This window comes from Arvicola amphibius, chromosome 2 (assembly GCF_903992535.2).
Source record: "Arvicola amphibius chromosome 2, mArvAmp1.2, whole genome shotgun sequence".
In the NCBI taxonomy this organism is placed as follows: domain Eukaryota; kingdom Metazoa; phylum Chordata; class Mammalia; order Rodentia; family Cricetidae; genus Arvicola; species Arvicola amphibius.
Genome location: NC_052048.2, coordinates 58,724,472 through 58,737,986, shown reverse-complemented (window position 1 = coordinate 58,737,986; position 13,515 = coordinate 58,724,472).

Sequence of the window (13,515 nt, the reverse complement as noted above, 5' to 3'; positions counted from 1 at the left end):
AATTGGCATTGGTTCTGGCAGGATGCTAAAGCTAGGCCCTGATCACTGTCCCCTGTGCCTGCAGGGTCCGGGCTCAGCAGCGTCTCAGAACAAGATGAGTAGATTGCAACTCGCAGCCTGTTTGCTTGAGATCTTCTGTGTGCTGGGACAGTGCTGTCTGATTGACAGGGAGTGATGGGATATTCTGTCTCTGATAATTGAAAATCAGCAGAGGAACAAGCAGCAGCTCCTGACTGATGGCTGGTTCTGTCCCCTGGCCCCCCGGTGTTAAAGAGCCAGCTCCATCCCCATTTGCTTCTGGTAGACGCTTGCCCACCAGCTCTTGGACCCTAGGACAGCTAGAAGGGCTAAGGGGTTCAGAGTGGGGTGTGTTTATGCTCAATGCCACCCTCTGCAGCAACCCTGACTGGCTGCTGTTTTCTTGCCATCCCTGGCATAGGTCTTGGTCCATTGAGGTGGAATGAACCCCTCAGAAATGTTCATTCTCCCTTCTCTAGAAAACCACCCTCTGGTCCTCAGCCTGCTGGCATGTGCCCCTGCTCAGACACTCAGTCCCCAGTCAGGCTCTCCACAGGCTGCTCAACGGTTGGTCTTTCCTTCTGGAAGCTGCTCCCTCTCACTCCTTCAGCTCCCCCTGACACTCCCACTCTTGTCTGACCTCATCAACGACCTTTCCTCAGCCTGCCACCCACAGTCCTCCTGACTCAGGCTGTGCCATCCGCCTGTCACATGCTGCCTGCTCTTGGCTCTGGTCCCCAAACACTGAGTCACTGTGCTTTTCAGAACTCCCCGCTCCATGCCTTCTGCTCTCCGGGGAGCTGGACTGGCTGCATCTGAGGCCATTCTACTTACAACTCAGAAGCATCAAGAATCAGAAATGGCCTCTCGAGGCCCAGAATGACACCTGCTTGCTGGCCATGCAGGTGGGTCCCTCAGTGCCCTGCAGAGGCAAGTTCCTCTGAGCTAACCCTCCTTGAACTGGTCTTGGGCCCAATGGGCACGTACACAGACTAGGAGAAGAAGGCTAGTCCTTTCTCTGGTAAGAATCCTGGACTGAGTAGGGCCAAAGTCAGAGCTCACCTGCTTACATGTGAGGCTTCCAGGGGCAAGTGGACACAAGTTCCAAAACACGGACAAACAGAGGAATACTTAAAATAGCAGGGCAAATGAATGAATGAAACCACCTGCCCCCACGCTGGGAGAGGCAGTATAGCAGCATTATGGTGAGAGTGGGGACTCTGAAGCCAGACTCCCTGGTCCTGAGACAATTCACCCAGTGCCTGGGGGAGCAGCATCAAATCCTCTCTGTGTCCTCTTCAGCATTGTGTGTCTTACCTCCTGGCCTGGAAATACAGGGTAGCAGAGCTAGCTTTTGCCTGGCTTGCCGTGAGAACTTAGGTTCAGTCCCCAGGGCTGTTTTACCTCCACCTTTCAATACCATCACAACACTACTGTTTAGAGCGACAACACAATCAAACAACAGCAAATATCTGTGTTGTACCGTGTGCAAAGAGCCGCAGATGGGACCGCGTGCTTTCCATGGCACCTTCCGGCACACACGTATAAATGAACAGGGACAGGGCTGGGAGACACATGTGCACCTATGCTCTGAGCTGATATCTGCCACAGTTTGGGGAGATGAAGATGTTATCCTTGAGAGGTGGGGGTGGAGCCGGGGCCCAGGATTTGATGGTGGTAGACAAGAGGACTTGACCATACCTGTACTTTCTCATGGGAAAGGAGAATGTAATCATAATAGTTATGTATAATAATTACAGGGTGCCAGGGTGTGGCCCTGCCTGTGGTGGGTAGGTTGTGAAGACATAAAATCTTCATAAAGAATTTTGCAGTTTAAGGAGCTGGGGAGAGAGCTCACCGTTCTCAAGCATGAGAACTGGAGGTAGGACCCCTAGAACCCAAGAAAAGGCTGGGCAGGCAAGGCAGCCTGGGAAGTGGCAGTAGGCAATACCCAGAGCAAGCTGGCCTGAGAGATTAGCCATAGCTATGAGCTCTGAGTCTGACTGAGAGACCCGCCTCAATGATTAAGGTGGAAGAGTGATCAAGTGATCAAAATGACTGCTGACATCAGTCTCAGGCTCCCACATGCAGCCACACACGTGTGCAGCACCCATATGTGTGTGCCCAGCCCTCCAAATATACGAGCATGCACACCACATACAAATGGAAAATGAAAAAAAATTCTTTAGTTTGCAAAACATCTCAGTGAAAGGATGATTAGAAAAGAATTTAGTATTTAGGAAGTAGAGGAAAATTTGCTGTTTTTCTTAGAACAAGGAGCAGAACTAAAGATCCTCTGGACATAACATAGTCACTCCGGTGCCGTCCAGCTTTGGGGGTAAGGTCCCTCCTTTTCTCATGTGTTCATGGAGGCTGGAGGAGGGGAACATTACTGCTCAGCTGCATGGCTGTGGATAGCACACGCCGAACCCCAGACCACGCCCACACCCCAGTGGACAGAGGGCAGCACTAGTGGCTTGGATGCTGGGCAGCAGAGTCCATGCCTGTCTCTGCCACTGACTTCCTTTGATCATTTTTATTCTCGATAACAAGCAGAGCCGAGCTTTACCCAACACTTACCAGCCGCATCTCATTAATCTTGCAATAACCCCATGAGCCAGGTCACGCTAGATTGATTGCAGAAATAGATCCAATCAATGCCTCATTCCCCTGGACGCCCTCGCCTCTTTGTCATGTGATGCGCGGTCTTCCATGAAGGGGCGGCTCTACTGTCCCCCTCCCTGGCTCAGGCCTGGCCTGTCACCTGCTTTGGAGAGCAGAATGTGACCAAGTGACGCTCTGGGTCTAGCCTTGTTCTTCAGAGGCCTGGTCAGTTTCCATTGCCTCATGGGCCTGCGAGACTCCAGTGAGAACAGCACAGCTGGTCTGAAGGAATGGAAGAGACACTGACCAAGCCTTCACCAGTCACCTGAAGGAACAACTGACTGGAGAGGCCAGTGCCACACTGATAGCTGTGTGCAGCGACCTGTGCTGCCTGCATCCTGCTGTGTTTTCTCCTTTCCACCAGTTAAGCTTCTGGCCCAGGGATTGAGGGTCCACATTCTGTCTGGCCATTGTCTCATACATTCCTGGGCTCTATGGGAGACTCACTGGTGGAGATGCTCTGAGGAGCCCCATGGTCTCTCCACCCCTTATTTCCACTTTGCTTGCTTTGGTTCTGCAGGTCAGGCTGATTCCATGGAATCAGGTTGGCGAGAATCAGGACTTTACTGAGTAATTATAGGATTAGACATCCCCCTCGAAATTAAATGCTACCTCTTACCTTCCAGAGAAGACTCCCACCCCCCACCTGCTACCATGTAATTATCTGGTGAATTACTCTACGGAGGTCTCACGGTAATTATGCCAAGAGTCAAAAGCCAGCAATTGTTCCAGTCATTACAACGAGGAATTAGCTTTCATTGTGTGAGCCTGCAGTGCCACAGCTGGTGCCAGAAGCCACATCCTTAGCACAGGACCACGCCTCAGTGCAGGCTCAGTACTGGGTAGGGGAGCCTGGGTCATAGTCCCTAGACTACCCCCCAACCCTCTGGTCCCCAGGAGGGATAGCTGTCCCCAGGGCACTGGCCACTTTGGGTAAGAACACCAGGGATTTTCTGCCTCATTTGGGCCCATCGCCACCAAGGGTTTTGAGGGTCATAGTCATAACTGATCTTCCTTCATACTCCAGCATTCATATGAGGGCCTGACACTAGGAGGACGCCAGCAAGCATCTGCTTAGTAAGGAGTCAGGGAGCGGCCTCAGAGTTGGCTCAGTTGGTGTTTTAATTAGGCTTCTGTTGCTGCGGAAAAACACCATGACCAAAAGTACCTTGAGGAGGAAAGGGTCTATTTGATTTACAGGTCATGGTGCATCATTGGGGAAGTTGAGGCAGAGGCTATGGAGAAACACTGCTTGGCTTGCTCTTCGTGGCTTGCTCAGCCTGCTTTCTTATAGCAACCAGAACCACCTGTCCAGGGGTGGCGCTGGCTACAGTGAACTGGTCCCTCCCACATCAGTCATTAATCAAGAAAATGTTCCGCAGATACGCTCACAGGCCGGTCTGATGGAGACATTTTTTTTTTATTGAGGATCCTTCTTCCCGGATGACCCTAGTTTGTGTCAAGTCAGCCCCAAACCATCCAGCACGGTTGGTAAAGTGCTTGCTGTATAAGCTCGAGGACCTGAGGTGAGTTCTGGGAACCAGCATTAAAAAACACTGGGAGTGGTGGGTGTGCTCTTGTAGCCCCAGCTCTGGGGAGGCGGGGACAGGAGGATCCCTGGAGCTCACTGGCCATCCAGTCTAGGCTAATTAGTGAGTCTCATGCCAATGAGAGGCCCTCTCTCAAAGCAGAAGGATGGATGGCTCCTGAGTAACAATACCCAGGGCTGACCTCTGGCATCCACAGGCATGTATACACGACTGAGCACACAGAGGGAATGACTTGTACTAGCAATCATTTGTTCTGAGCATGCTCAGAACGCCATGCTAAATAGAAGTGTGTTGGGATAGGGACTTGAGGTCAAATAACCTTCAAGCTCTGTGTTTGCTTCCTGCCTCAGTGTCCCCTTCTGCACCATTGGGTGTGTCAGGATTAAGCGAACTAGCAGACACAGGCTTCGTATAGGAATCAGGCAGAGTGAATGCTGGAGTAGGGTATGCTGTGTATGAGCTGGGACCTGACAGGGGCAGCTCAGGGTGGGACTCTTCTTTACTGGATCATCTGCCAGGCCTGGAAAGAGTGGTCACAGGATGACCCAGAGGGAGGTGATGGGAGCAAGAGGTCTCTGGGGTAGATATATACATGGAGGGTATGTGCCTGGGTCTGGCCTGCCACTTTCAGATGAACCGAATCGGATGAGGTCTCCCTGCTCAATTCCCAGCAAAGCCATGGCTGAGACCCCATAGGTATCTAGGCCCCAACCTCCTGAGAACACAGGCCTGGCCATGTCATTATGGAGACAGGTCTTGAATGAGGACCAGGCCAGGGAAAATGGTAAAGGCTGAAAGTCATGAAGCAGAGATGGGAGGAGCAGAAAGGACTCAGAATGTGGGAGAAAAGCCACAGATGGACCTTACTTCTGTAAGGTTCCTAGCTCAAGCCCTGACTCTGCAGCTTGGTGCTGAAGGCAGGTAGGTGGTTGTGTCTATCTGAGTCATGTGTGTGCGCAGCCTGCATGCAGTGGAATGCTCAGGCGAGGGTTTCTGCAGGCAAATCCAGGAGTCCCTGGGTCCCTTCCAGTCTGGGCCTGATGCACTAGCCTCTCAAATTTTCTGTTATACAGGTTCCCACTGAGTCTGGCCAGGGAGGAGGGGCTTCCCCAGAGCCTGCTGGGAGTGGACTTCTGGCCTGTGATTCTTCTCTACTTTGTGTGGCCGTAGCTCCCTGCTCCCAAGGATGCAAGGACATCCTTGGGGTAGGTGTGGCACGCGGTTATCTTGTTGCTCAGTTGTCCTGCAAGCCTGGGCTTTGTTTCAGCCTCCAGCCCCGGCCTCTCTCCCCTCCCCCATCTGCACCTGTCAATCTTGGGCCTCCCCTCTCCTCTAGAGCAGGGACGTTCTGAGCTGCCTGTGGTCTGCGAATGGCAATCTGAGGAACCCCGCTGAGCCACGCTCCCTTTCAATCCACTCTCCGCTCCGTAGCTGCAGCATTGTAGTCTGACTGAGACACGAACTGAATGAAGCAGCCGCTCAATTTGAGCCTGCTACAAAGGGAGTATTTTGATGTTTTCATTTCTTTCTAGTTCAATAATTCGAGAAAACACATGGATTCGGTGCTGGTTCCAACAGGCTCTCTAACTACTTTAAAAAACTTTGTGTTGGTTAAAAAGTATATAGGAGAAGGGAATCGATCTACAGAGAAAGCCTGGGGTGGGGGGCTGCAGCTTTGCCTGGATGCTCCGTGACCCCTCCCGCTCTGACCTGAATTCTGCATTCCATCTAGGGAGCTATCATCCTTGAGTCTTGCCTAGGCCAGGAAACAAAGAAAAGAGGCAAACACGGGATCCTGCCTCAGCCCCGAGGTTGCTCTCCGTGGTCCTGAAAGGGCCCAAGACGGTCGTTCCCCCAGCCCCTCTCCCCCTCACCCACCAGCTCCCGCCCCATCCTTCCCCTCTCTTGTGCTTAGCAAGAGGCCATGGCTCTCAACAGTCCTTATCTGAGCTGGGCATTAATGCAAATGAACATACTTGCAAACAGAGACATTATCCCAGATACACAGCTCATCCTACCATGAGGGCACAACGTAAGAACTGGGGGGGGGGGGGGGGGGGCAGCTAGGCTATTGAGAGAGTACAGAGGAATAGGTTAGTCCAGAGTGGGGCCAGGGAAGATCTTCTGAGAGTGGTGATGTCCCAACTGACAGCTAGCAGTGATCAGGACTTGGGCATGTATAGAGAGAAACTAGAGGGTTTCAGAATGAGAGACTATATCTAAAGGCACAAACAAGAAAGGCTTGAGCTCAGTAGTCAAAAACACAGACTCTGAGGTAATTTGTGTCCTCACTGGCTGTGTGATCCTAGGCAAATGACCCCCTCTATGTGATTCCATTTACAAAATATTCTGTAGCTAAGAATATCAGATGCCGTCAGAGGGTTGTGCTGAGGAGCAAATGCTTTCAATAAAGGTCCGGGACACGGCATAGAGGCTGGAATGCATCCCATGTCACCACAGGGATGTGCAGGTGTAGGGAAGGGAGATGGCCCGAGCAGGGGTGGGAGGTGACAGAGAAGAAGGTTGTTGGGTGGTGATTGCATGATGGGATTCAGTCTGTCAGAACCCTCCATGGGTGGCTGTACAGAGAATGGGTAGGGGGCATAGCTGAAACAGGAGTGACGTATCTGTGCTTTGATGGGTGGTTAGGGGTGACTGCTTAGGCAGGGGCAGCTGCTGGGCAGAGGAGGGGCTTACCTGGACCCCTCCCACACAGCTATCTTGGTGCAGCAGCCATGGGACTGTCCATCATAGCCTTTTGTGCTTGGTCCCCCAATGCTCCCATGAAAACCCTTGTGAAGCCAGCACGCATCCTTCCGTCCTCGCTGTGAAGTGTGCAGGCATATATAGATACACATGCTCCGAGAGTGTTTGTTTTAGAAAGATGGGATTGACTGAATGTTGCACACTTATCTCCAAATTGCTTTTCACATTCCACAATACCTTGTGGAAATCTCCTGAAGCTACGGGAAGAGGGTTAATTAAACTCTGCAGGCTGCAGATATTCTACTCGTGGCTGTGCCATCACCTGCCTTGCCTGTCTTGCCCACCGGTCCCCTTCTGGTGTTGCCTCAGCCCCTCCTAGAACCCGATCTGTCCCATAGCCCTGGACATTCAGCCTCGTCACTCAGCCTGACTCTCACGGCCTACTTCCAGCCTGTTCACAGGTCTGTTTGTGGGGCTTCATGGAACATCACGAAAGCAGGGCTTGGTCTTAGAATCGGGGGCTCCAGGAAGGCTTGTGGCAGTGCCTGGCGTTAGGCACCTTGGTCTAGCTGGGGACCTGAGATCTGGGATGAGTGTATGAAATACAGATCCTGTTCCCAGAGCCTTTTCCAACCTTTTGTGTGGTGGGTACATGTGTGCGTATGTACATGTGTGCACATGCATATGGAGGTCAGAGAACAACCCCTGGTGTGGTTTCTTGGGCACTGCTAACCTTTTTTTTTTTTCTCTGAGACAGAATTTCTCATTGGTTGGGAGCTAGTTTATTGCCAGTGAACCCCAGGAGCCACTTGTCTGGGCTTCTCCATGGCTGAGATTATAGGCCTGTAATACTATGCCAGGCCTTTTACCTTTTACTTTCTCCTTGGGTTCTGGATGTTTCGGGGTATCTGGGTACCTCAGGTCCTCACACTCACAAAGCAAGCTCTTGGCCTAGCTCTGCCTCATCCCTCTTGGTCACAGGTCCCACCCTCAGGCTTCTCCTTTTCCATCACAGAGTCCCCTCTGACTTCAGCCATTCCGGGTCAGTATTGTTCCACCCCCAACGCTGGGCGGTCAGTCCCATTTTCTCCCCCTCCGGAAGACTCTGGAGCCTGGAGGCCCCACAGCTGGGTCCTTCTGGAAGCTGCTGGGGAGAAACAAAGCCACCAGCACAGCAGGGGTTTCCGGTTTGCCCTGGGGCCAAGTCACCGCTCTGCACAGGGCAGGGCTTCTGCTGTGGCCATTGGAAAGGCTTCTGTGCTGTTTCCTGGGATGCACCCCATTCCCTCACACCCACCCCCCCCACACCCTCAATCTGTGCTTCTGCCCTGGAAACAGCAGTTCTGAGATACACAGTGTGGCCTTGCTGGGTCCCCAGGTTCCCAGAACTGCCTTTTTAGGGTACCCTGAACACCCCTGATCAGAGATCTGGGTCCTCACCAGCCACAGATGACAGTACCCAATGAGTTCAGTAGCAGGAGGTAGACGGGGCCATACCTCATTCTGTCAGTTTTGTCTTACTTTTAGGGTGATCTGGCTTTTATGTGGGGGACAGTGAGTTTCTAGCATGACTGGGAGATAATTCCCTTGTCAGAGAAACTACTAAGCGTAGAAGAGAAAGTGTCCACACAGGTTGTAACTGAGCCAAAGCAGGTGTCAGGTCTGGGGTGGAGCGGCTAAGGAGGCTACTGCTGGCAAGACTACCAGACCACAGTTGTGGACTAGATCCTCGCCCCTCCCTCTGCTGCCCCCACATACCATTTTTTTTTAAAATAAGCTATTGAATTGTGGAACATTTCCATACAAACCCAAGTTCTCTGGATCCTTTTAAAAAATTGAGACCTCAGCAAGGTTGCCTGCATCACAGTCTGCATGAGGCTGGCTCTCTAGGTGGGAGTGGTGCCCGCCCCCAGTCCCAGGAGCTATGCTGGCTGCAGGCCGTCTGTTGTCACAGTGTTCTTGCCATTCAGGGAAACACTGGGGGGTAGGTCTGGGGGCTGGGGCTATCTTCCCAGGGTGGAGACCTTAGGCAGGGAAGTCCTCTGAAGCTCAGACCAGCCTTGGATCTCCCCAGAAAAGACTACAACCCAGGCACCTGGCACCAGGTGCCATGCAGAGGCATCTGACCAGCTGCCTGTATCTCAGTGGTGACACTAGCAGAGGTTGTTTGAGGTTCCACCCTGTCCCTCCTGTCCATTCTCTGGGCCTTACAATGATGTATTCCTCCCATCCCCCTATCCAGGACTGTGGGTGGATGGTGGAAGCTCTCTGCTGCCTGGTCTTCTAGGGGCGGCAGGGGGCGCTCCTGGCCCATGAGAACTCACTCCAGCCATGACAAAAGCTGGGGTACTGTAGAACTCTTGGGCTCCAAACTGGGGTATGCAGTCAGCTCAGAACTGGCATCTGGTTCCTGCCATGGTGTTACTTGGTCCTTTTTTTCTTTGTCCTGCCCCACTAGTGGCTCTGTCTATATGCACCTCCCCTCCCCCTCTGCCTTGGAGCTCTATCTGCTGCTGTCTTCACGTTTCTCATTGCTCTGCCTCTGAATCATCCCTCTGCCTAGTTCTTTCTAATACAAAAGGAGTCTGTCCAGGGGCCCAGGGTCAGGAGAAAGGCTTGCACTGAGTCTATAGGTACCAATGAGTTTGAGGCATGCTGGGACCTCAATCCCTGTGCAAAAGGCCTCAAATTGTAAGAATTTTGTTGAGGAGATGATCCAGCTCAGAGCCCCTCATATCTTAGGTAAGGGTTCTCTACTGAACTGTATACTTAACCCCAAGTCACATTAAAATTCTTTTCTATTTATTCACTTAACATATATGTGCACATATGTAGACATGTGGAAGTCAGAGAACAACTTGTGGGGGTTGGTTCTCTCTTCCCATCATGTGGGTTCTGGGGATTAAACACACATCATCAAACTTGGTGGCAAGCACCATCACTGTATCAGTAGCCATTAAATTACATTTAAAGTTATTTATTTGTCATTATTACATGTGTACGTATGATGCATGTGTGGTTGTGCATGTCATAGTGCACACATGGAATGTGGAGGTCAGAGGAACAATTTCTGGAGTGAGGTTTTCCCCTTCTATCTTTACAAGGATCCTGGGATCAAATTCAGGTCACCAGGTTTGTGCAGTCGGTGCCTTTGTCCTCTGAGCAAAGTCACTGGCCTCCAGATCACGTTTTTTTTTATATCACGACATTGCTGAAGCCCTGCACACATTCCCCTTTCCATCACCACCCACTCTAAGTGATACCCACCTTGAACTTGTTGGCCAGAGGAGGAGTAGACACCAGACTGCTGTAAGACTCCCCAAGAATTCCCTGCGGGGAAGTGGGTTTTCTGGGATCCCAACTGAGGTCAGAGATCACGAACCTTCCATCCGGTTTTCAGCAGAGGCTGCACACCCAGAGAGCGCTCCGCAGCTCCAGCCCTCCTGACAGTTGCAGTTACCCTCCGTCCCTGGGCCTGGCAGGCGAGACAGCACATATGGCTGCTCAGTGAAACTGTGCCCCTGTGTCACCTCTTACAGAGGGACAGATCCCCAACCTCAGAGGAGGGTCTCCCCAGGCCCCTTGTCCCAGACAAGGCTCCCTGCAGGCAACACTAGCAAGCACAGCAGCCCTGCGGGGCGGCTGCGGTCCAGCTGGCTTGGCTGCTGACTGCAGAAGGAATGCTTCGCTTTTGTTCCTGGATCACCAGCTGCTGCTTGCACAAGTGCAGCCGCTCAGCTGCTGGGGCTGGGCAGCCTGTGGCAGGTTTCCTCACCTCTCTGGGCCCAGTTCTCCCATCTGTGACCCAAATGGTGGGTCCTGACTGGACCTTGACATTTGATGCCAGCCACAGTTTCTCTGGTGCCCTTGGAAGGAAAAAAAAAAAGAAAGAAAAGAAAATCTTTTACAACCCAAAGAATGAAATTAGCATCCTTTGGCAATTAATGCATATTTTTTTCCCCAAGACTCAACTCTTAAACAAAGTTCTGAGTGTTTGACTTTGATTTTAAATAGGTGGCTGTCAGGAGGAATTACATGGCTCCCAAAGAAACACACAGACGTTATAATTAAAGAGATGCCAATCTTGACAGGTAGTTGGAGAAGAGGAGGACATAATGATGAGAATGGAGAGGGGAGAAGGGTACTCTGAGCCCAGTGGGACAGGCCTGGCACAAGAGGTGGCCCTGGCACAGCAGGACCGCACACCACAAAGCCATAGACTCTGCAGGGCTCCTGTCCACGGCCGTTTCAGATCACAGCTCTGCAGAGGCAGGCTTTATTACCTGCATCAGAGTGGTGATCATTGTCCTGATTTGGGCCACAAATTCATACATAATGCCACAAACACGCCTTCCCCCAGGTCCAGCCTGAGATGAGCCCCCAAAGACACCTGAGCTCCACCTGCAGCCCAGCCTAAACCCTGATCCCAATCAGTTTCAGCACTGTCCAACCCAGGCTGAGCTGAGCTCCTGACCCACACTAAATCCCATGCCCTAACCCCGAGGAGGCCCACACCTGGCCTAAGCTTGCCTCCTCCCCAACCCAGACCAGTCTCAGACTGACCCTGACCCTGGGCCAGGCTGTCCCGGCTAAACCAAAGCCAAACCCATACATTGGATGCAAGACTATGTGACCAGAGCAAACCTCCTCTGGAGTAGGCTCAGAGCTGGGCCAACAGCTGGGGAAGGAAGGCCTAAAGGGTGGCTGGAGGACTAGAGAGCAGGGTGTGTGGGCTCACAAAAGAGTGGAGGCATTGCCCTTCAGGTGCTCTGTCCAGGTTAGGGGATGGGGCGAGGTGCTCCTCACCACTGCCTGGGTGATCTGAGACCTGTTTGGATCAGGCAGCTGAGCAAGACTCCCTTCACCTGCTTCTCACAGGTTCTATGGATTGCCCCAGCCAGAGGCTGAGGTCCTGCTGCCATGAAGGCCTCAGTGGATGTGAGGGTCCTCTTTTCCCCCTCTGGGCTGCCATCTTCCCTCTCCCTGCCCCACCCCAGCTTCCCCTCTGATAGGCACCTCATTAGCAGAGTATCTGTAAATAACACCAAAGAGTTAGAGTTACAACAAGGTAGCTCATTAAAGCCACTTCGCTGTCTCACTTCCCAATTAGTATTTCTGCAAGCAGCTGCCAAGGCTGCCTGTGACAGGGCACCTTGGTATGGCATGGGCCTTCTAGGGGGATCATCAGGGAGGCTGCAGATGACAGAGGCGACCCTTCACCACCCTCTAGTCAGCACCCTGGGTGGCCATTGGGAACACCAGGAAGCTTGGGCCCGAGTGTCCACCACAGGGAAGGTCGTCTAGATGTGGGCTTTGTTGAGGGGTCATCCCTCCACTGACCTGCACACTGGTCTCTTCCTGAGGTGTTCATGGCTCTGGAATTCTACAGGTCATGCTGTCCAAACCCACTTGTGGCTGGAGAGATGGTTCAGTGGTTAAGAGCACTTTGGTTTGAGTTTGGTTCCCAGCACCCCCAAGGCAGCCCACAACCATATGTAACTCCAGTTCCAGGGGATCTGACACTCTTCTGGCCTCTGTGGGCACCAGACATGCCTGTCATACACAGACATACATGTAGGCAAAACACTCTTACAAATGCATAAAACTCAAATAATACAAGACTCATAAGATGAATTTAAAAGTCTTTTTAAAAACCTCACCTGTTTTGACTCTCTCCCTGTAGCCTTCCTTTTCTTCACGGGTGACCTAAGGGCTTCTACTGCAGCTTCTGGGGACAACTTTCTTCCCAGTGGGTGCAGAAGGCATCGGTGACAGCACTGGGGAGAAGTTAAGTGCAGAGAGGAGAAAAAGAACACTGGAGAGAGGCCAGGAGACACAGGAAGGGATGTCCCAGGACAAAGCAACTGGATTGCAATTGTTCTTTGCTTTCTCGTGCACTGGGAAACAAAGTGAGAAGGCTTCGACTGGCTGGTCAACATTGCACAACTGCAGGGTGTTACTGTGCAGACGGGGGCTCACTCCTCTCTAGAGCCTGTTCTTGGAGTGGGGCTGAAATGACAGAGGAGCTCACCTGTGCCAGAAGACAAGGATGAAGAGAGCCGCTAGTCCACTCTAACCACTGCACAGTCCAGCCCCGCTTCTGTCTTCCTCCAACTTGCTTCTGACCCCTGCTCTGCATGTCCCATTTTTCTTTTCTGCCTCAATTTGGGAGGGAAACCTCTCCCAATTTCTCTCCCTCTTTCTGAATCGATAGCTTAGCTGGGCAAGGCAGAAAATGAAATTTACACTCAATGGTTTCCATGGCAACCAGGGTGCTGGGCCGCTTTCTCCTGCTCTCCGGGGCACGTTCTTCCTGAGAGAAAGCAGGTATCAGAAGTCCACAGCCTGAGGATGGGGTGGGGTTTAAGCAGAACTGCGATCGAGCCCCCCCCCCTGCTCTTCTGGCTCTGAGCATGAGGGAGAGTTGCCCTCCTTCCCCACCAGCTCAGGAGAACAAGCTTCAGGTGCCATTGTTCTCAACTGACCAGAGTAATGGCTTCTCCACTTCTGGGTGCAGGTGGACATTGTGCTAGGAGCTGGAAAGTTTTTATGAGGCTGAAAGCCCATGTCTGCAGCC